This window comes from Hevea brasiliensis, chromosome 15 (assembly GCF_030052815.1).
Source record: "Hevea brasiliensis isolate MT/VB/25A 57/8 chromosome 15, ASM3005281v1, whole genome shotgun sequence".
Classification (NCBI taxonomy): domain Eukaryota; kingdom Viridiplantae; phylum Streptophyta; class Magnoliopsida; order Malpighiales; family Euphorbiaceae; genus Hevea; species Hevea brasiliensis.
Window position 1 is genome coordinate 4656980 of NC_079507.1, and position 22832 is coordinate 4679811.

The 22832-nt window shown below is 33.0% G+C and overlaps 1 pseudogene; it reads left to right on the forward strand.

Moving 5' to 3' along the window:
* The first annotated feature begins 562 nt into the window (after window positions 1-562).
* Window positions 563-22832, forward strand: part of LOC131168978 (THO complex subunit 2-like) — a 75181-nt pseudogene continuing 52911 nt past the window's right edge.

The following is a 22832-nucleotide window of genomic DNA, read 5'->3' on the forward strand; positions in this document are numbered from 1 at the left end:
TTATATCCAAAACTTTTATTTATTAATCAAATAAAATTTTAAATACTGTATTATAATTTACCATTAACTTTTCAAATTCAATTTCACTCATCTGAACAGGATTGTAAAAAATCTTAAAAGTTCAGCTAATTTATAAATTATGGATATAAATGTGAATTGACCTAAATATTTAGTATTTTTTTGTAATTTATATTATCAAACAATATAATAAAATATATAATATAACATAATAATTTCGATTACGTTGTGTGAACATAAACATGCCATAAATGAATATTTATAATTATAGCCTATATAATTTTTTTTTTTCTTTTCACTCAAAATTAGAGTAAAATAAATTTTGAGATTTGATTTTTCCAATTGTCCAAAGTATTTTATTTTTCATCGGCTTCCCTCCTTGCAAACAGAGCTCGAGTGAAAGACGCCTTTCTCTTTCGTTCGGAACCTATGGGCTATGGATACCTTCGTAGTTCTTCCATATCAATGCTCAGTTAATTATTGAATACAAAATGTCTCTCCTTCCCATTGACTGTATATACGTTATAGAAGAATATATGCACGAATGGAAAAGCAGAAACCAAAGCTTCCGCATCCCTATTCCTGTGTCTGTGCTTCGCTTCCTTTAAGAGCTCTGCTAGATCATGGTAGATGCCTCTTTAAATATACGTTTTTGTTTTTCTTTTTGGCATTGGTGTTTTATTGGTGTGTGAAATTGTTTAGGTTAGGGGAGAATTGCCGTTTCAGAGGTGCAGAGTGGCACTCGATTCTGTAGAGTTTTCGGATAGAGTGTCTGGTGAAGAGTTAGCCTCGAATTTTGCTGATATCATTATCCAAATGGCTCAGGATGTGAGTTATTGGATAGTGTGTCTTGTTAGCAAAAAGAGAAACTCTTCTATAGATTAAGATGTTGAAAATAAGTTTTATATTACATTGTGTTGATTGATTTTGCAGCTTACAATGCCCCGAGAGTACCAGGCTGGCCTCACAAAGTTGGTTAGTATTGTTATTTAGAATAAAGCATTGATTTTTATAGATTTCTATTTTATGTGGTGCTATATGGTATTGGTGGTTTAATTATCTATTTCAAATCTTAGTAATGATTCGCACAATATGTACGAATATTGTTTCACTTAATGGAGGTTCAGCACTTCAAGTTGTGATGATTATATTAGCAAGAACGTAGTATCTCTTGTTCACAAGTCTTCTACATTAAGTCTTTCTAAAATTTGGAATTGCTAGGAAGTTATTATGTGAATATATCAGTTTCATCAAATTCAATTTTTTGTTTGGGTTGTATCAGTAATTCAGGCTGGGTCCCTTCCCTTCCTTACCATTCTTTTCTCTCCTTAGCTTTTTTTTTTTTAGTACGGCCAATCATGGTTTCAAATTGCAGTCGTGGATAATGGAAATAGACTTGTAACGGCCACAACGTACTGATAACGGCTTGGCACCATGCAAAATTTTTTGAAAAACTTGCAAAGTTCATAAAATGACTATATATTGGTAGATACAAGTAAAACTAAAATACACAACTATATAATAAGCATAAATACATCAAATAAAGACATAAAATCTAACATGTTTCGACATCATTAGCAATAAACAATTTATAATATGATCTTAGCTTAGCAAACAATGAGGAGGAGATTTTGTAAAAGAAATGAGAAATTTAGGTGAAAATTTGAGAGAATATGTCACACCTTACCCCTCTATAAGGCATAACATGATCCCGTAGAATACCTAATGAACTACCGAACTTCACCTACCGATAACTCATTAAGTACCCTACAAGGGATTTTAAAACAATTTTCTTACTTTTTATAAGTGGTGAGCATTTTCTAATAGGTATTAAAACATTTAATTAAAGTTGAAAACTAGTTAAAATTTTTCGCCCATTTTATTTTTCTGTAAATTTTATAAAAATTTCGGCAGAGTGCCGTCTGTATTTTGAGAAAACAGTTCTTTAAATTCCTGTAAAAAGCACTTCCAATTATTTATTTTAACCACTTCTTCAAATTCACAATCAATTTCAACATCATTTATCAATCTCCAAAAATTCAAATCCACAATTTCCAATTCAAATACCATCCAAAATATTACTAATTACTTTCATTCAAATTAAAAATAAAATACTTCCATTCATATATAATTAAATGTAAAACAACTTATGTACATCGTGCTAAAAATTTGCATTAGGAAAAATCCAACTAAAATTTATTACAAACTTTATACAAGCTATTCAAGACTAATTTTACATGTCTATACATTTACGTACATTACATACATCAAAATAAATTTTTACAGTCAGGGTATAAATTATACCCGATAGCTTCAAGGCAAGTAGCTCCTCAATCCTCAGTAGCTCAATCTGTTGCTCCTCTAGTCTATTTATCTGCAACAGCAATAATAGCCATCGCTGAGTATTAGGACTCAGTGGTGCACAACATACTAAAATAATCTTTATGCATAATTTAAATCATATTTATTCAAAAATTGGACTGAACATGAGAATTAAATATAAAACATGAATTATGAGATTTTAATCCAAACAATTTCATTTCGAAGTATCAAAACACATTTCATAAAACCCACAGTTATATCATGCCATTCGAAACAAATATAATCTCAATAGCCAGAGGCTAAGGAGAAGTCACATCACAAGGCTAGCTAGCTCAAATATGTGGATACCATTCAATTTCTTCTTCTACTGGCACACACCTCAACACTTCAGCCAGAGAAGGAATCAAAATTCGAAACTGATTACCCCCACTAGTCATGCTAGTGAGGTGTTCAAATATATGGTCATGACACTGTGGTTTCAAAACTTATCTTAACAATTTACTAAACATTTATTCCATCTCAAATATACGCAAATAACTTTCAACAATTTAAATCAAAAGTATAATAAATATTTCATCACAATGATGTCATAATTCAATATTTCAAATTATTCAAAACAATATGTAGAAGAAAATTTACAGAAATTCTACGTTGTGCACAAACCTTAAGCGAGTCACCTCTTGGCCTTGACTCGATTCCTCGGGTTCTTTCCCGGTGTTCCTTTCCACTGAAACACACAGTTTCACAGTGTTTCAGTACCATAATTAGCATAAATCCAAAAATAAATTTAAATTCACTTTTACCTAACTCTAATGTGCTAAACTTGATGTTCTTTAAAATTTGTGTTTTGGGTTACTATTCACGACACTATTCAAGTTAATTTGTTGACTTTCTAAGGCTTAATAGGTATGGGAATTCCAACTTCACCTGCATACCACATTTTGGTTACTAAATTTGTTATTTTTGGTTGTTTACTCAAATTCTAAGTCTTTTAGGCAAATTTGCAAATTTTCAGTTTTGGTGTCTTAAGTTGCACTATTCCATTGGTCATTTTTTTGTTAAAATTTGGCAAAACTTTCTTCATAGAAAATGTTCCTTATTGTCTTAACTTTATTCTCCTTTTTGAATCACTCCATTTGGGTTTTGTAGCTCAAGTTATAGCCATTTGAATCATGGCTGCCGGATTGGACTTAACCCAAATTTTCTGGGCAAATTCTGGTTCTGGCAGTTTTAAGTCACAAACTTTAGGTGGCTAAATGACTTGGTTAAGGGCATAATTTGGGTTTGTATTCTTCATGAAAGTTTTAGGTCTATATTTCAGCTGTCCACTGGTAAAATTTCAGGTAATTTAGACCTACCTAGCCCAAGTTATGGCCAAATGAACAAATACTGTTCATTTGGGTTGTTCATTTGGCCATTTTTCTACAGGTCAGACTGCATAAATCCGAATTTGGTCAATTTGTTCACTAGGTTTTGGTCACTTTTTGGGCATGATTCCTAAATGAAAATTGTGTCATTTTGTGTCTATTTTCATTCCCAATTGGTCTCATACCAATTGGACTTGTAAATTTTCAGTTTTGGTCCCTGAAAGGGACCTTGGTCCTACTGCTTGCAGCATGGCCATTTTCAATCCGAATTTAAACTCACTTCTAATACTTCCAACACATCTCAATTGGTCACAAATGACTATTTTTCATCTCAAACAAGGTCAAACACACCATTTGACCAATTCTCACATTTTTGCCTCCCAAACCCTAGGTGCCAAACCCTAACTTTCATACAATTTAACTTATATACATTCCAAACACCAATCCATAGTTTTATATTCAATATTCAACCTAAACAACCATTTAAATACATCAAATTTACTCATTCAAAACCTAAACCCTAGATGACCAAAAGTCATGTTTAACAAGACATGTATAATTTTTTAGATTTCTAAATTTAAATCCTCATCTTCAAGTCCACTTCCATGCATACATAACTAATTTAACTTAAAAGAAAGTTTACCTCAATGAAGCTTTTCTATCTTCTCCAATTCTTAAATTTTCCCCTTTCTTTTTCCCTTCTAATCTTCAAATCAAGACTCAAGGATAATTTTTTGTTAAGGAAAGTCTACAATTGATGGTTACTTTTAGGGTTTTGGAAAGCTTGGGTAAGCTTCCATGGTGGTTTTGTAATGGAGATTGAGAGAGAGATATGGGACGTCCAAAGAAGAAGAAGAAATGAAATGATTTTATTTTTTTTTTCTTTTCTTTGTTTTTAGTCTTATGGAAGACCATAAAATTAAATTAATTTAATTTATTAATTATATATTTATTGCATCATGCATGAGGTCATGCATGATGTCATCACTTTTTACCTTTTCTTTTTCTTTTTTTTTTATTTATTTTTCCATTAGTTCTGTAATTTAATTCTCGATTTTGAAAATTTTTTTTCTCTGATTTTATTTGACAGTTAGGTTAGAAGTTAGCTCTCGGGGTCAATTGACCAAATTGCCCCTTGCCGGTTCGACCTGGTTTGCAAATAATTCAATATTTCTTCTGGATCCCTGACCTAATTATTTGACTGGCTTAACAATTCTTTTTCATGATTTTCTATTTTCCACTGTGTTCGTAATAGTCCTAAGGACCGCGACATCACATTTTATGGTTCGAAATTCGAGTTTAAATCGACTTCGCAATCCTTCTGACTATCGGCTCGTTTAACTTCTTATGTTCTGTTTTTCTTATTTATACTTAACTAATTGGCAATTACTAATTATTTGTGTTTATGGCTTATCTAGTTGTCTTAAGTGTGTTTCTAATCCCCTCAATTATCCGGACTGACATCGCTCACCGGAACAGTAAAATATACCAGGCTATGTAAATAGGGGTGTTACAAAATATGAGTGATATAACAACTTTGGAAGAGAGAATATGCAGACAAAAAAAAAAAAATAAATGTAGCAGAGGAATAATTAAATTAACGGCTATTATGATTACGTAACGATAAATAACGGTCGTTACCATTACGCAATGGTCGTAAAGGTTGTTACACCTATAACTCCAGATTTGCCTATAAATAATGGTGTACCGCATGACAGGCTCTTCCAAAACCTATAAATGTAATGGCCGTTATATGAAACCATGTAGTTGATATTGATCTTAGCATCTAATGATGTCTGTTGTTTACATATATTTCTTCTTAATTGAATATTCATATTATTAGATGATGTTCTTTAAGGAGAAAACCTCTTTAAGAAGTGTGAAGCTTGGTGGCTTGGATGGTGGTACTTTTTGTTTTTATAGTCTTTTTATTATGTCAGTGTCAACATGACATTTTTGTTCTTGTAGTCTTTCTATATCCGTATATCAGACATGCATCTTTATAGAAAATATGTATGAAGTGTGGATAGCTTGTTTAATGCTAAATGATTGGAATAAGATTTTATGTAGCTACTCCTTTATTTTATTTTTGATTCGTAGATAATTTTTTCCTTTTGAATATTGATGTGTGATTATTGTCTAAAATTGAGCCCCTTTTCATTCTTTGGAGGCAAAGTGGCTGGTGGAATCTATGTTGGTCCCATGAGGCTTTTCCTAGAGCGTTGTGAGGTGAGTACTCAGTTGTTTGAGAGAATTTTGCTATTGGGGTTCTGGTCATACTTGCTTGACCTCTTGATCTTTATATGCTTGATGCTTTACCATTATGCTGAATGAAAGGGAAAAGAAAGAATGTTTACAATGAACCTTTCTCACTTTGTAGGAGGAATTTCTTTAGGAGGCTGAAATGATAAAGATAAAAGGCTCAGGATTTAAAAGGCAAGGAGGTATTTTGATTTTAGATTTATAACTAATGTTAACTTTTGAGTGTCATTCTTACCGAATTCTTGTGCTGATTTCAAAAGTTTGAAAACTCCCTATTGTGGTCTTTATTTATTTGATACCCCTATTTATCTCTGATGTCCGACTAAGATTCACAGTGTGGGGGTGATATGGATTATAATATGATATTACCATGTTTGGTTTACATAGTAATATAAAATTACCTAGAATATTACATCACAGTCCAACTTCCATGAAACCTCCATTCTCCCCAAAAGGAATGAACATGGAGTTTAATGAGTGTAATCTCAAATATCTGGATGCTTAGCAATTGAATATTGTGGTAGGACAAACACTCCCTTATATTATATTCTCTGGATAAAAGTATCATTTCAAGAAGAATAATCACTAATGTTCATGTGTAATGCAAGTTTTCCCCCTATTGAAGTGTAATATCTCCCAAAATTGTACTGTCAAAATCTAACTGGATTCCTGTGTGACCTATTGAAGAATACTTGTTTGGCTTTGACAAAAAGAAATTGAATATAGAAAAGTTCATGATATTAGAAGAATGTGTATTTTTATTTTCCATAATAATCAAAAGCAATGCAAATATTACTTTAAAAAACATTTGACCACTTTGTACTTAAGGTTATAATAGTAATCTTTCTTTAATACCTTTGTGATTCAAATGATGCATCCCTAATAATATTTTATTTTCAACAAAAAATTGTTAATAAATCATTCGTAGGAATCTTATAGCTATGCTTCACATTGCTAGGATACCAAAAAGTAAGTTGGAATTTGTGAATTAAATGCCTCCTAAGTATGGCATATTGGTCTATTGATAGAATGAGAAAAGCATGAATTTTAGAATAAATCACTAGATGAACTAACACTACCTCTGTAGATTGAGCCCCACATTCTTGAAGGTTTTGAGTCTTTTGCCAGCGTCTCTAGCTAACTATGATTATGGGCTTTAGGTTTTTATTTGAAGTCTTTGTAAAGCACTCCAAAGCTAGTTAATAGCAAGTGGTGATAGTGTGTCACTGAGGAAATATGAGTTTTGAGATATGGATGATGGAATCTTGTATCAAGTTCCTGAGTGATTGAACTTTGTTATGGTTAGTACCTTGATATTGTTTCATATTCAGCTTGTGGTGCTAAAGCTGTCTCTTCTAGTGAATGTTGTACTGTTACAATTGTAATTTGATGAAGTTAATATTTATGGTGATTCTTGTAGCTCAATATAAATTGAGTGCACAATCTTTAAAAAGAGAGCCTGGTTCTACAAGTGAGTGCTGGAGTTGTTCATTATATTAAGGAGGAGCTGATGTAACAAGATCACCTCTTTTTTTTTTTTTTTTTTTGAGTTTGATGATACACACAGCGATACATATGGCTTACTATCAAATTGGATTAAAATCCAATCCCTTCATGCAATTGACATACTTCGATATTGGTTTCAGGTTCGTGTAAACACTCATCTTCTTTATCAGTAAACAAAATTTAACCTTCTCCGAGAAGAAAGTGAGGGTTATGCCAAACTGGTATGATAATTTTTTCTATTTGAAAATTTTCCTAGTTACTTATAATAGATTTATTTTAATATGTGTGTGGTTGTGTGCTTATCTTTTTAACATCAGAATTTGTTTTCTTGCTGGAGATTATTGAATTTTCTCTTTTCCCATATAAAAATTGGGTGCTTGAAGTAGAAGCTTACTTTTCTTCACATTTTTAGCCATAGATCTAATATTATAAAGCAACAACAATTAAGCCTTAATTCCAAACTAGTTGGGGCTGGCTTTATACATAATATTATAATGTAAAATAAAAGCATTGTTAACTAAAGGCTTTGTTTCTGACTTGTAGCAGCCTCTATATGACTATAAATCTAGAAAATAAGAACACAAAAGTTTTGAGAAATTTGGCCAAGTTTTTTAATTCCTTTAGTTTCCAAAAACCTGAGTAAACCTTAATCCTAGCCTAGCTAGGCTGTATGGATCATTTTCTTCCATTCTACCTGACTTAGAATTATATCTGAAAGGATTCCTATATTATGGTCTCAACTTTTTCCTTACTATCTTGTCTAATTATTATGGAGATCTCTGATCAGAAATCTCTCTCCCCCTTCCCTCTTTCTCTCATCTCTTTTGTATCTTTTCAAGACATACTTGCTTTAAATGTATCTTTTTGGTGTCTGAATTAGTTATTAGATTTTTTTTTTCTCTAACTGAATTAGTTATTAGATTGCCGACTATTACTGTTATGGTGCAAGGTTTTTTAGTTAATTTATTATTATTATTATTATTATTATTATTATTATTATTATTATTATTATTATTATTATTATTATTATTATTATTTTCCCTATCTTGGAAGTAACATGTTGCAACATGCTAAATATCACTGCTTTTCATTTTTAATATTGTGCTGCAATTGTGAACTCTATTATTGCATTTTTCCAAAAAATGTTATATAGTTTACAAGGCATTTATAGTTCTGAAACTTTCTTTATTAAGATTCTTATGTAATTTTATTTTGAACAGCACATTGACGTGACAGAAAATTGTAATAGATGTTTTCATTAGCCATAAATAAAACATAAAATTGCATGTAACCAACAGAATTTAGTTTTTCTGCAGGTTACCCTTTTATGTTGAGGTTATGAAGATACAACTGAAAATGCATCAGCAGCAACAATAGGCATCTTTGAGGTTTTGAGTTGAGCTTCATTTTTTGCCCAGCATGTCTTCTATCTTATTCCTTTCACTCTCTCTTCTGATTAATGCAACCTCTGTAGTCATTAATTGGGCTTTTTGATCTCGACCCCAACCGTGTTTTTGATATCGTAAGTTGTCTTTTTATTCTTTTATAATAATAATAATAATAATAATAATAATAATAATAATAATAATAATAATTATTATTATTATTATTATTATTATTATTATTATTATTATTATTATTATTATTATTATTATTATTTCAGTTTCAGAGCTTTGATTATCCATGGTTAATTCCCGGTTCCCATTGTTCTAACAATCAGGTTTTAGAGTTTTTTGAACTTTAGCCTGACAACATTATCTTTTTGGGGTTGATTCCTATCTTTCCCAAGGTGTGCTAAATTATAGTTAAGGACATTGGCATCTATATTTGGTTTATATTCATCTATATTTGGTTTATATTCAAATTATAACAAACCATTCGTTTGCTGACACTTGTATTTTATTTTCAGTCTCATGCATCACAAATTTAGAGAATTGAAGTAAATAGTCCTGTACCATTTGGGCTCTATAAGCTTACCGCTTTGTTGGTGACGGAGGAATTCATTGATCCTGATAGCATGTGAGTGGTCTTCTCAAGCTATTTTGTCTTGTTGCATAGTGATTATTTTTATTGCTTCGATTTACATGCTTCAATTTCTTTTATATTTTTTTCATTTGAGGTTTCAGGAACTTTTAGTTGTTAGCAATGCTTTAACTGAGCTGATAGCTTCATGATTTGAACATGTAGTTTAGGCCGGATTGAAGGTGTGAAATTCTTAATTTGCCATGGTTGTGAATTAAGAACTCATATGTATGTTATCTGTTTTAACGGACTGCACCAGACTTTGAAATTAGAATTCAGTTTCATATGGTGAAAAAATATTCTATTATTGCATTGTAATATGAAGATTTGCAATGTTAACTTGATTGACATGGTATTATATTGGCTTGTATTGATATTGATGCTATCTTATTGTTTTAATTAAAGGGACTTCTGTAGTTACTAATACTATTTGTTCCAGACAAAATGTGCCATATGTGTTCATGAATGCTACCATCTAATATTAATTTGAAATATTTATATGGCTATTACTTGTCAATAGGTGTTGGCAAATGGTGTTATTGTGACCCTATTACCCTGTTCTTGCATTTAAAATGGTGAAAGTATCAAAGAAGTCAAGGACAGTTTGAATATGAAAAAAGTGATAACCAATAATTCAAAATCTTAAAGGCTGAAACTGCATCCGTGAGTATAGAGAGAGTCTTTACTAAAAGCTGCTCCTACCTTTTTTTAACAAGTTATATTGATAAAAGAAAAATTTGTTGATGGAAGACTAAGAAGTGCTAGGTACAGTTACGGGAACGAAATATCCTTTTCTGAATAAAATATTGATAAATAGATGAAAAGAAAAGGTCAACATAGTAAAGCTCTAAAAATCTGGTTAGGTACCAGGGAATAACTTACTGAAAACTCTTAAAGCAGAACTCCACTCTGTGCATTAACCTAATTGCTACCAATGGTGATTGCTAATACTGGAATAACATAAGAGGAGCTGGCTGAGAATTATAGTTTAGGATTTAAAGTACAGAGTAGAAATTTAAGGGCATTTTTTGTCAATAAAGTTATGCTTATTATGGTATGTGTGGACTGCCAAGTGGCTATAGTAATAGCTTCACCCTTAAGAATTATATATGCATAGTTATTCACTTGATCGGTTGATCCCCCCCCACCCCAAAATTTTCTCCCCGCTTTTATTTATCCTGATCAAAAATTCATATTTGTGGTAGATATGCTCATCTACTTGCTAGGGATGATGAGGCTTTTGAGCATTATATGGTGTTTTCATCCAAGCAACTGGACGAGGTATATTCTTATAATGGAATAATTGCTATAATTATTTGTTGTCCTTGATAGAGTTCAGTTTGTGCATATATATAAGTAAATTTTTCTTTACTTTTCCTGGTTATCAGAAGTGATTTTACTGTCTACTTTCTGTATTATGCTTATAGATTTTGCTTCTATGGGTTTTCCTATTCCATTTCTGCCAGTGTTATCAAGGTGAAAGGCGACACTAAGACAATAGAGTACTCTATGGCCTTAGGCGAGAGGCAAGAGGAGAGAGGCGAGGCGAGGGCCTTTTTGAAGCAAGGCGTAAAAAAACATATTAAAAAGAAAAAAAAATATTATTTACACTATGTTTATATCTAAAAGAAGAGAAATTAAAAATAGTGCATACCTGTATTTCCAGCTTAAGTATAAGATACAAGTGAAAGTATGAGACTGTAAAATTAAAATATATAGCATAAGTAAAAATACACATAATAATAAGAGATGTTAAAAAAAGAAATAGTTCATACCTGAATTTTCAGCAAATGTATATGATAAAAGTGATGCTGTAAAATTATACATAATAAATAAAAAATTAGAAACAAGTCATAAGTCATATAATAGATAAATTATAGAAGTTCAGACTTTAATACATAAAAATAAGTTGTAAGTCATAATAAACAAAAAGCAAGAAGTACATAAAAAACTTATAACTAAAACTACTCATCATCAAGATTTCCAAAATCATCTTTATTTTCAACAACGGCCATCGCAAATTCTTCCTCCTCTTCATCATCATCAACTTGAGAAGAGGATGCACCTCTCATTGTACGAGGATGATGGAGTTTCAACTGGTGTTGATCTTGCAGCCGATCTCTGTCACACCTTACCCCTCTGTAAGGCATAACATGATCCCATAGAATACCTAATGAACTACCGAACTTCACCTATCGATAACTCATTAAGTACCCTACAAAGTATTTTACAACAATTTTCTTTTTTTTATAAGTGGTGAGCATTTTCTAATAGGTATTAAAATCATTTATTCAAAGTTGAAAATTAGTTAAAATTTTTGGCCCATTTTATTTTTCCGTAAATTTTATAAAAATTTCGGCAGAGTGCCGTCTATATTTTGAGAAAACAGTTCTTCAAATACCTATAAAAAACACTTCTAATAATTTATCTCAACAATTTCCACAACTTCACAACAATCCCAACCAATTTCTCAAGTTTCAAAATTCAACAATCATCATTTCTCAAATTTCCAAAATTCAGTAATCATCAAAATACTATCAATCAATTTCATTCAAATTAAAATAAAATATTTCTATTCATATTTCATTGAAGACAAAATAATTTATATACACATCATACTAAAAATCTACATTAGGAAAATCCAAACTAAAATTTATTACAAACTTTATACAAATTTTGTACAAGCTGCTCAAGACCAATTTTACATGTCCATACATTTGCGTGCATTATATACATCAAAATAAATATTTATAGTTAGGGTATAACGTATACCCGATATAACTTCAAGGTAAGTCACTCCACAATTCTCAGCAGCTCACTCTGCTGCTCCTCTAGTCTCTAAATCTGCGACAGCAATAACAGCCATCGCTGAGTACTAGGATTCAGTGGTGCACAACATACTGAAATAATTTTTATGCAGAGTTTAAATCATATTTATCCAAAAATTAGACTTAACATGCGAATTAAATACAAAACATGAATTATGAGATTTTAATCCAAACAATTGCATTTCAAAGTATCAAAACACATTTCATAAAACCCACAGTTATATCATGCCATTCGAAACAAATATAATCTCAATAGCCAGAGGCTAAGGAGAAGTCACATCACAAGGCTAGCTAGCTCAAATATATGGATATCCATTAAATTTCTTCTTCTACTGGCATACACCTCAACACTTCAGCCAAAGAAGGAATCAAAATTCGAAACTGATTACCGCCACTAGTCATGCTAGTGAGGTGTTCAAATATATGGTCATGACACTGTGGTTTCAAAACTTATCTTAATAATTTACTAAACATTTATGCCATCTCAAATATACACAAATAACTTTCAACAATTTAAATCAAAAGCATAATAAATATTTCACCACAATGATGTCACAATTCAATATTTCAAATTATTCAAAACAATATGCAGAAGAAATTTACAGAAATTTTATGTTGTGCACAAACCTTAAGCGAGTCGCCTCTTGGCCTTGACTCGATTCCTCGGGTTCTTTCCCGGTGTTCTTTTCCACTGAAACACACATTTTCACAGTGTTTTAGTATCATAACTTAGCATAAATCCAAAAATAAATTTAAATTTACTTTTACCTAGCTCTAATGTGCTAAACTTGACGTTCTTTAAATTTTATGTTTCGGGGTTACTATTCACTACACTATTCAAGTCAATTTGTTGACTTTCTAAGGCTTAATAGGTATGGGAATTCCAACTTCACCCCCATACCACATTTTGGTCACTAAATTTGTTGGTTTTGGTTGTTTAATCAAATTCTAAGTCTTTTAGGCAAATTTGCAAATTTTCAGTTTTGGTGTCTTAAGTTGCACTGTTTCATTGGTCATTTTTCTGTCAGAATTTGGCAGAACTTCCTTCATAGAAAATGTTCCCTATTGTCTTAACTTTATTCTCCTTTTTGGATCACTCCAATTGGAGTTTTGTAGCTCAAGTTATAGTCATTTGAATCATGGCTGCCGGATTGGACTTAACCCAGATTTCTGGGCAAATTCTAGTTCTGGCAGCTTTAGGTTACCAACTTTGGGTGGCCAAATGACTTGGTTAATGACATAATTTGGGTTTGTGTTCTTCATGAAAGTTTTAGGTCTATATCTCAACTGTCCACTGGTAAAATTTCAGGTCATTTAGACCTGCCTAGCTCAAGTTATGGCTAAATGAACAAACACTGTTCATTTGGTTATTTTTGTACAGGTCAGACTGAGAAAATCCGGATTTGGTCAATTTGTTCACTAGGTTTTGGTCACTTTTTGGGCATGATTCCTAAATGAAAATTGTGTCATTTTGTGTCAATTTTCATTCCCAATTGGTCTCATACCAATTGGACTTGTAAATTTTCAGTTTTGATCCCTTAAAGGGACCTTGGTCCTGCTGCCAGCAGCATGACCACATTCAATCCGAATTTAACCTCAATTCAAACACTTCCAACACACTTCATTTGGTCACAAATGACTATTTCTCAATTCAAACTAGGTCAAACACATCATTTCACCATTTCTCCAAATTTTTTCTTCTCAACCCTAAGTGTCCAAAACCCTAGTTCACCAATTCATTGCATTTAACTAATTCAAGGCATTTAATCATAATCATTCAACACAATCAAGCTCACATACACTTTTAAATCCACCAAATTCATGCATACATATATCAAAACCCTAGTTGACCGAAATTCAACTTGGTCCTTCACAATTGTTTTTATTTCATTTTAAGTTTATTTCTAAGTTAGTTAACCTATAAACACAACTAATAAATTAAATTTTGCAACTTAAATCACTAACCTCAACTTGGATGGTAATTCTTCAATTTCCTTCTTCTTTTCTTCTTTCTTTAGTGATCAATCTTCTTCTCAAGTGACTAAATCAAGTTCTAATAAGTTAAGTTAGGGTCAAAATAGGTTTAAATAGTTGAAAGAAAGCTTGGATTCAAGCTTTATGGTGTAACAATGGTGGTTTGAGGGAGAGGGAAGAGTGGCCAGCTTGGTTGGGAGAGAAGATGAGAGTGACTTCTTTTATTTTTTTATGTTATTTTTGTCTTACTTAAGAGATTTTTAACTTAGTCAAATTTGGTAGGAAAAATAATTTTAATTATGACATCATCATTGATATCACCCATGATGTAATAACCTTTTTCTTTTCCTTTTTTTTATTTTTTATTTTTTCATTAGTTCTTTAATTTAATTTTTGATCCTGAAATTTTCTTTTCTCTGATTTTATTTGACAATTAGGTCAGGAGTAAGCTCTCGGGGTTAATTGACCAAATTGCCCCTCGCCGGTTCAACCCGATTTGTAAATAATTCAATATTTCTTCCAGCTCCCTGACCTAATTATTTGACTGGCTTAACAGTTCTTTTTCGTGATTTTCTCTTTTCCACTGTGTTTGTAATAGTCTTAAGGACCGCGGCGTCACATTTTACGGTTCGAAATTTGAGTTTAAATCGACTTCACAATCCTTCCTGAGAAGGTCACCCATCGCTGTGACTCTCGGCTCATTTAACTTCTTATGTTCTGTTTTTCTCATTTATATTTAACTAATTGGCAATTACTAATTATTTGTGTTCAGGGCTTATCTAGTTGTCTTAAGTGTGGTTCTAATCCCCTTAATTATCCGGACCGACTCCAGTTACCGGAATAGTGAAATGTACCAGGTTATACAAATAGGGGTGTTACAATTCTCCCCCCCTTAAAATAAATTTCGTCTCGAAATTTTTACCTGGTATCAATTTCTGAACAGCTGTGGTTGCTGTCTTTTCATGTCCTCCTCTCGTTCCCAAGTAGTTTCTTAGCCCGAATGATGGTTCCACAGCACTTTTACTAACGGTATCTGCTTGTTCCGTAGCTGCTTCACCTCATAAGCCAAAATCTCCATGGGTTCTTCCTTGTATGTGAGGTCTGGATTCACTTCAATTTCTTCTACTGGTAGTATATTAGATGGGTCTGATCAATACCTCCTCAACATAGACACATGAAAGACCTTATGTATCTTCTCTAGTTCTGGAGGTAGTGCTAACCGATATACCAAAGGACCCACTCTTTCCAGAACCTCATATGGCCCAATGAAACGAGGACTCAGTTTCCCCTTTCTGCCGAATCTCATAATTCTCTTCCAAGGAAAAACCATGAGGAATACTTTCTCACCCACTACATACTCAATATCTCTTCTCTTTAAATCAATGTAGGACTTCTGACGGTCTGATGCAGTCTTAAGTTGATCTCTGATTACCCTGATTTTCTCTTCAGTTTGTTGAACAATTTCGGGTCCAATCATCTTTCTTTCACCCATGTCATCCCAACATAATGGGGTTCTACATTTTCTACCATACAAAGCTTCATATGGAGGCATCCCAATGCTTGATTGGTAGCTGTTGTTGTAAGCAAACTCAATCAAAGGCAAGTGTGTGTCCCAACTGCCCTCAAATTCAATCACACAAGCCCGTAGCATGTCCTCCAAGATCTGAATTACCCTCTCAGATTGACCATCTGTCTATGGGTGGAATGCAGTACTGAAGTTCAATCTAGTTCCTAGGGCTCTCTGAAGACTACCCCAGAATCTAGAAGTGAACCTAGGATCTCTGTCTGATACGATGGATACTGGCACTCCATGCAGTCTCACTATCTCATCAACGTACAACTTGGCCAATCTTTCTAAACTATAGTCCATCCGAACTGGCAGAAAATGAGCAGACTTGGTTAGTTTGTCAACAATGACCCATATTGCATCATGACTCTTCTGTGTCCTCGGAAGTCCCATCACAAAATCCATCGTTATTCTCTCCCATTCCATTCTGGTACTGGTAGTGGATGTAACAACCCAGTGAGTACTTGATGCTCTGCCTTCACTTGTTGACAAGTTAGGCATTTAGAAACAAACTCTGCCACATCTCTTTTCATACCCATCCACCAGTAATGCTCCTTTAGCCCTCTATACATTTTTGTACCACCAGGGTGCATGGCAAAAGGAGACTCATGTGCTTCCTTCAAAATGATTTACCTCAAATTGACATCATTAGGAACACACATTCTGCCCTGGTGTAGCAGTAGACCGTCATCTCTTATTGAGAATTCTGGTTTCTTGCCCTGTCGGACTTCTTCCAATAGCTTCTGATACCTTTCATCATTCTGAGCAGCCATTCTGATTTGATCAATTAACACTGGTTGTATATGCCATGCAACTGCTGTCTACCCCTCATCATTAATCTCTAAGCTGGCATGTAATGATCTCAACTCATGTACCATAGATAAAGGAGTAACCCGTAGACTTGCCATAGTCTTGCGACTTAAGGCGTCAGCCACAACATTAGCTTTCCCTGGCTGATAGTCTATCAGACAATCATAGTCTTTTATTAACTCTAACCATCTCCTCTATCTCAAATTCAACTCTTTCTGGGTGCCCAAATACTTCAAACTCTTATGATCTGTGTAGATGTAGCATTTCTCCCCATACAAATAATGCCTCCAGATCTTAAGAGCAAACACAATAGCTGCAAGCCCCAAATCATGTGTCGGATAATTCCTCTCATGCGGTTTTAGCTGGCGTGATGCATATGTAATGACATTTCGATCTTGCATCAATACACAGCCTAACTCATTGTGAGAAGCATCACTATAAACTGTGTATTCTTTACCCGGAGTAGGTAAAGTCGGATGAGCTTCACCAAACATTTCTTCAATTCATCAAAACTCTGCTGGCATTTATCCGTCCACTGAAATTTCACATCTTTCCTCAGCAGCTTGGTCAATGGAGATGCCAACATAGAAAATCCCTTCACAAATCTACGGTAGTATCCAGCTAAACCCAGAAAATTGTGAATCTCCGTGATATTTCTGGGTGGCCTCCAATTAAGGACAGCTTCAATCTTACTTGGATCTACCTTGATACCCTCTGCTGATACTATGTGCCCCAAAAAGGATATCTCCTTCAGCCAAAATTCACATTTTGACAATTTGGCATATAGTTGTTTCTCCCTCAAAGTCTGTAGTACAATCCGTATATGTCTATCATGCTCTTCTGCACTCCTCGAATAGACCAATATATCATCAATGAATACCACAACAAACTGATCGAGGTATGGTCTGAAGATAGTATTCATCAGATCCATAAAAGCAGCTGGAGCATTAGTTAACCCGAATGGCATAACCAAGAACTCATAATGGCCATAGTGGGTTCTGAAGGTAGTTTTAGGAATACTCTGCTCTTGTACTTTTAGCTGATAATAACCTGATCTCAGGTCAATTTTGGAGAACACAGCTGCACCCCTCAACTGATCAAATAAGTCATCAATGCGGGGCAATGGATATCTATTCTTTATTGTCACCTTATTCAACTGTCGATAATCAATACATAAGCGGAGAGTGCCATCTTTCTTCTTAACCAACAACACTAGCACTCCCCAAGGTGATACACTGGGGCAGATAAAGCCCTTGTCAAGTAGTTCTTGCACTGCACTTTCAACTCCTTCAATTCTGTAGGTGCAATTCTATATGGCGTTATGGAGATTGGGTCCACACCAGGCATAACATCAATCTCAAACTGCACCTCTCTTTCTGGAGGTAATCCTGGCAATTCATCAGGAAACACATCTGAAAAGTCACATACAGTAGGGATGTACTTCAGTGCTGGACTCCCCACTTGGGTGTCTATTGTCACACCCTACTCCTCTGTAAGGCATAACATGATCCTGTAGTATACCTAATGAATTACCAACTTCGTCTACTGATAACCCATTAAATACACTACAAGAGATTTTAAAACTTTTCTTACTTCTATTTATAGGTGTTAAAATTTTTTTCTTTTGAACTGAAGTGAAACAGCTAACACATTTGAATTATTAGTAATTTCTGTAAAAATTTTAGCAGAGTGCCATCTGTATTTTGGAATAAAACAGTTCTTCAAAAACCTGTAAAAAGCACTTCAAATATATTTCTCAATCTCAAACTCCAACATTTAATCAACTCAATATGTTTCTCAACTCAAATCCACATTAATTTTTCAGTAATTTCAAAGGCTGAGATAAAAGAAATAGATCACAAATTTTACAAGCCAAAATAATTTACAACTTATTTTACAACTTCAATGTACAATTTTAATTTACAACTGCTCAAAACCAAGAACACTATATACATACAGTGAACATACATTACAATACAAAATGCAAAATATGATATACTCAATATACCCGATAAACTCTCAATATAGCATTAGCAGCCTAGTTTGCTGCCCTGTCAGTCTGTCTACCTGCGACAGCAATGAAAAGCTATCGCTGAGTAAAATTTACTCAGTGGTGCACAATAACAATTTGAAATGTGATATATAATTCTTTTATTGACAATTCACAAATCAAATAGTTCACAATTCCATTTCACAATCTACAAAGTTCATATAACACAAATTTGATCAAACAATTGAATAACACAGTTTTGCCAATCAATAATACCATTTGATCAAATAACTGAATAATACAGTTTTGCCAATCAATAACACCATTTGATCAAATAACTGAATAATACAGTGTTGCCAATCAATAACACAATTTGATCAAATAACTGAATAACACAGTATTACCAATTGATAACACAATTTAGGCCATGACACAATTTTTCCGCACATGTCGTGTTGTACACCACGACAAGACACACTCACCGTAATAATCGAAATCAATGAGAGAGGAAGCTAGCTAGATAATGAGTACTCATCCACACTCACCTCAGACTGACAAGTCAAAGAGGGAGGAACATAATCACACTCACCCCAGATTGATAAGTCAAAGAGGGAGGAATATAATAACAGTGTCATGCCATGTGTGAATCAAAACAATTCCAAATCACAATATTTCATACAATTCCCAAATCACATTTTATCTCAAAATTTCCATTTGCAAAGTAGGCAACACAATAATTTCTAAATAAGATTCTCAAGGCCAAAACAATAAAAAATTATTCATAACTCATTTCTCCAAATAAATTTTTTGGTAAAAGCAGTGAATATAAAAAGTATTGTGCACAGACACAATTTAAAACTATAATGTTCAAATAAATTTTTAAGTAGAAAATAAGAAATCAAAATTATTGTGCACAAACACAATTTAAAACAATAACATACAAATAATCATAATTTATTTTAATTGAAAAATTCAAAAGAAATAACTATTGTGCACAAACCTCTGATATGTGCCTCTTGGCTCTGACTCAGTGTTTCCTTCCCTTTCCCTGAGTCGTTGCTAACTGAAACACATAATTTGAAGTGTCTCAGTACTCATTTAAACTGTCTCTAACAATAAGGTTCAATAATTATTTTATTGAATTCTATTATTTCCTTAGTCAACCTAAGATGTCGACCCTCGATGCATTCTAGGTGAATTAGGTTTTAATGTTACCAATATATCATATTTGTAGCCTTTTAGTGTTGGTATATATTACTCAATTCATTTTCATGTATATTGCGTTTTATTGCAATTTGTCAGATTCCGATATACTAATTTGACCTAGTCGGATGACCTAGTTCCCTCGGTTTTCGGGTTTCAGTCAAAACTACAAACTTGTAGATCTATGTCTTATTGCACGCGAGGAAAAATTTTAGGTCATTCTGAGTTTACTAGACCAAGTTATGGTCATTTTACTATTGCTGGTCAGAATGTATCAAAATGGTCACTTTATGTCATTTTTAGGTCACTTTTGGTTCGGTCAGTTTTTGGACCCGAACTTGTGCAAGCTATTTGACTTGCTTATGGTCATTTCTGGGCTTTGGTGTCTTCATAAGACTTGTAGATAAATATCTTAACTATTCATGGTAAAAATTTTAGGTCAATTGGACTTGTTTTGAGTGAGTTATGGCAAAAACACTAACTGCTGCCCAAATGGTCAATTTTCAAGCCTTAAATGCACTAATCCGGATTTGGTCATTTTTCAAGTTACCTTCCAAGCAGAATTTTGGTAAGCTTCCTTCATGAAAGTTGGCACTTTTTGTGCCTAGTTTCACCTCCAATTGGTCTCATACCAATTGGAGCCACACACTTAAGGTTCTAAGCCAAAACACACACTGCCCTATTGCACATTGTTCATCACTCATCAACTACACATTTAACACTTACCAAGTTACACATTCATGCCAATTCTGGTTTATGCCATAATATAAACACATTTTACTTTACATTGTTGGTCATTTTGGAAGCTTATAACCACACTCAATATGCACATTATAGTCCAGAATTTTCCAAGTTTAAATTACAAACAATTTAACCACCTAACCTAGCTCATTTACATGTCCAAACTCAAACCTTTATACACATGTACAAGCTGCCATAACAAGCACCATAATTCAACAATAAAATTCCATAAACCAAACCATGAAACAACATTTTTTTTGGTCCACACTTCAAATTGCCGAATTGTAATCTTCTTCAATTAGCTTTCCAAGCTTCCAAAGTCAAGTGTACATTCACATGCATTTAGTATACATCACCCAATTTATTCCTACACACATAAACACTTCATCAACACTTTAATCTACCATTTACATGCAAGGATAAACTGTTCTTATGGAGTTTCCATGGCTGCCAAAAATAAACATCTCCCTTAAAACATCAAACTCCAAAAATCTTTCTACAATTCAACTACCCATAATATCCACACAAACTTTAATGAAGCAAGCATCAAAAATACCTACTTACCACTTTGAAAACTCATCAAAACTTCACCAAAACCTGATCTTCTTGCTGCCTATCTACTGCCCAAGTGGTGTAGAATAATTTTAGTGAAGGGAGCTAGTGGAAAAATGGCTTGGATCATGCTTGCATGAAGGTTCTTCAACTTCGGCCATAAAGGAATTCATTCTTCAATTTCGGCTGGTCTTTGAGAGGTGAGGAAGATGAAGTATATTCTGTCCAAATAAAGGTTTAGTGGTCCACTTAAGTGAGTTAGTGGAGCACTATGTGAGATTTAATGTTAGTTTAATCTTAAATTCCCAATTTCTCACATTAAGCTCCCAATTTTTGCTACTTAAACTATGTACCACCAATTTAATTTTTCATGACATTTTCCAAGTGTAATATCATGTATTTTTAATGGACATTTAGGTCAAAGACAACTCGAGGTGTCAAATAACCACAATGCCCCTGTTTGGGTTGCATTCCCGATTTTTCGGTAATACCGAGTTTTGTCGTTTTTTCGATTTCTCACTTTTCTTTGTACTAATTAATTAATTTTTCTTTGATATTTCTAATGGTATTTATACTTCAATAGATATTTATTTAAGACCCTCTTATATATATATATATATATATATATATATATATATATAATTTTATTTTATTGTTATTTAATATTTCTCTTTTGTATTTTGAGTGTGTAGGAGATTCGAATATTCAATCTATCAGTTGAAATTGTCTCTCGTCTATTGAAAATAATCATTATCTTAGAAGTTCTAGGTAAGTGGTAATTATAGTACATGGCACCATTTTACTCCCTTTTAAAATTCCTTAGCATTAAAATTGTTATTAAATGAAATTTGAAATCAGTATTTTAACAATTATTTTACATGCGATTTTCTAGAGTTTTATTTTATTATTGAATTTTATTTCGATTTTGATTAAATAATTGATTTTATCAATTATCTCTGCATTAGAGCCATTAGGATCCCGGGAACAGACCTTTAATGTCTTTATATTAATTGATATTTGACTATAAAATTTATCAATTTATTACACTGAATTGATTTGATATTGATTTGATCTGATTGACTATCTGAAATTATTGAAATAAACTGTTAGAATTGCACTATCAGTTGTTATTTGCTATCTGAAATCTTTTATTGATTTTGATTGATTTGTACAAATTGATTTTCAGTTTTGAATTGGTACCTGTGTCCAGTATCTGTATCTGCTATCTAGCCCCGCCGTGTGGACTATCACGGTATTAGGTTGCATTGTTGAGTCATGCATCATTGCACTTTATGGTTTGCATTAGTATCATATGCATTGATATCTGTGAAGAAGGAGGAAGGTATCTAATATCTGATAGCGCGCTTACCATCTGGCCTTTGGTGATGTGGGGTATCATCACCCTGGTGTACTGTACCATAAAATTTTATTAAATGAATTTCTTTTATATATATATTATATGAAATTATTTTATTAATGATTTTGATAGCATTAGCATGATTTTATTGAATAGAAATTTTACTGTGAAATTATTCAAGCATCTGCCTATTCCTATTCCGTTGTGTGCTATAATTATCATTCACTGAGCATTACCTCAAACCACGTTTTTTCTGTCTGTTATCTGGTTCAGATCAGTAGAATTCTGTAGTTGATCCAAATATTCAGTCCAT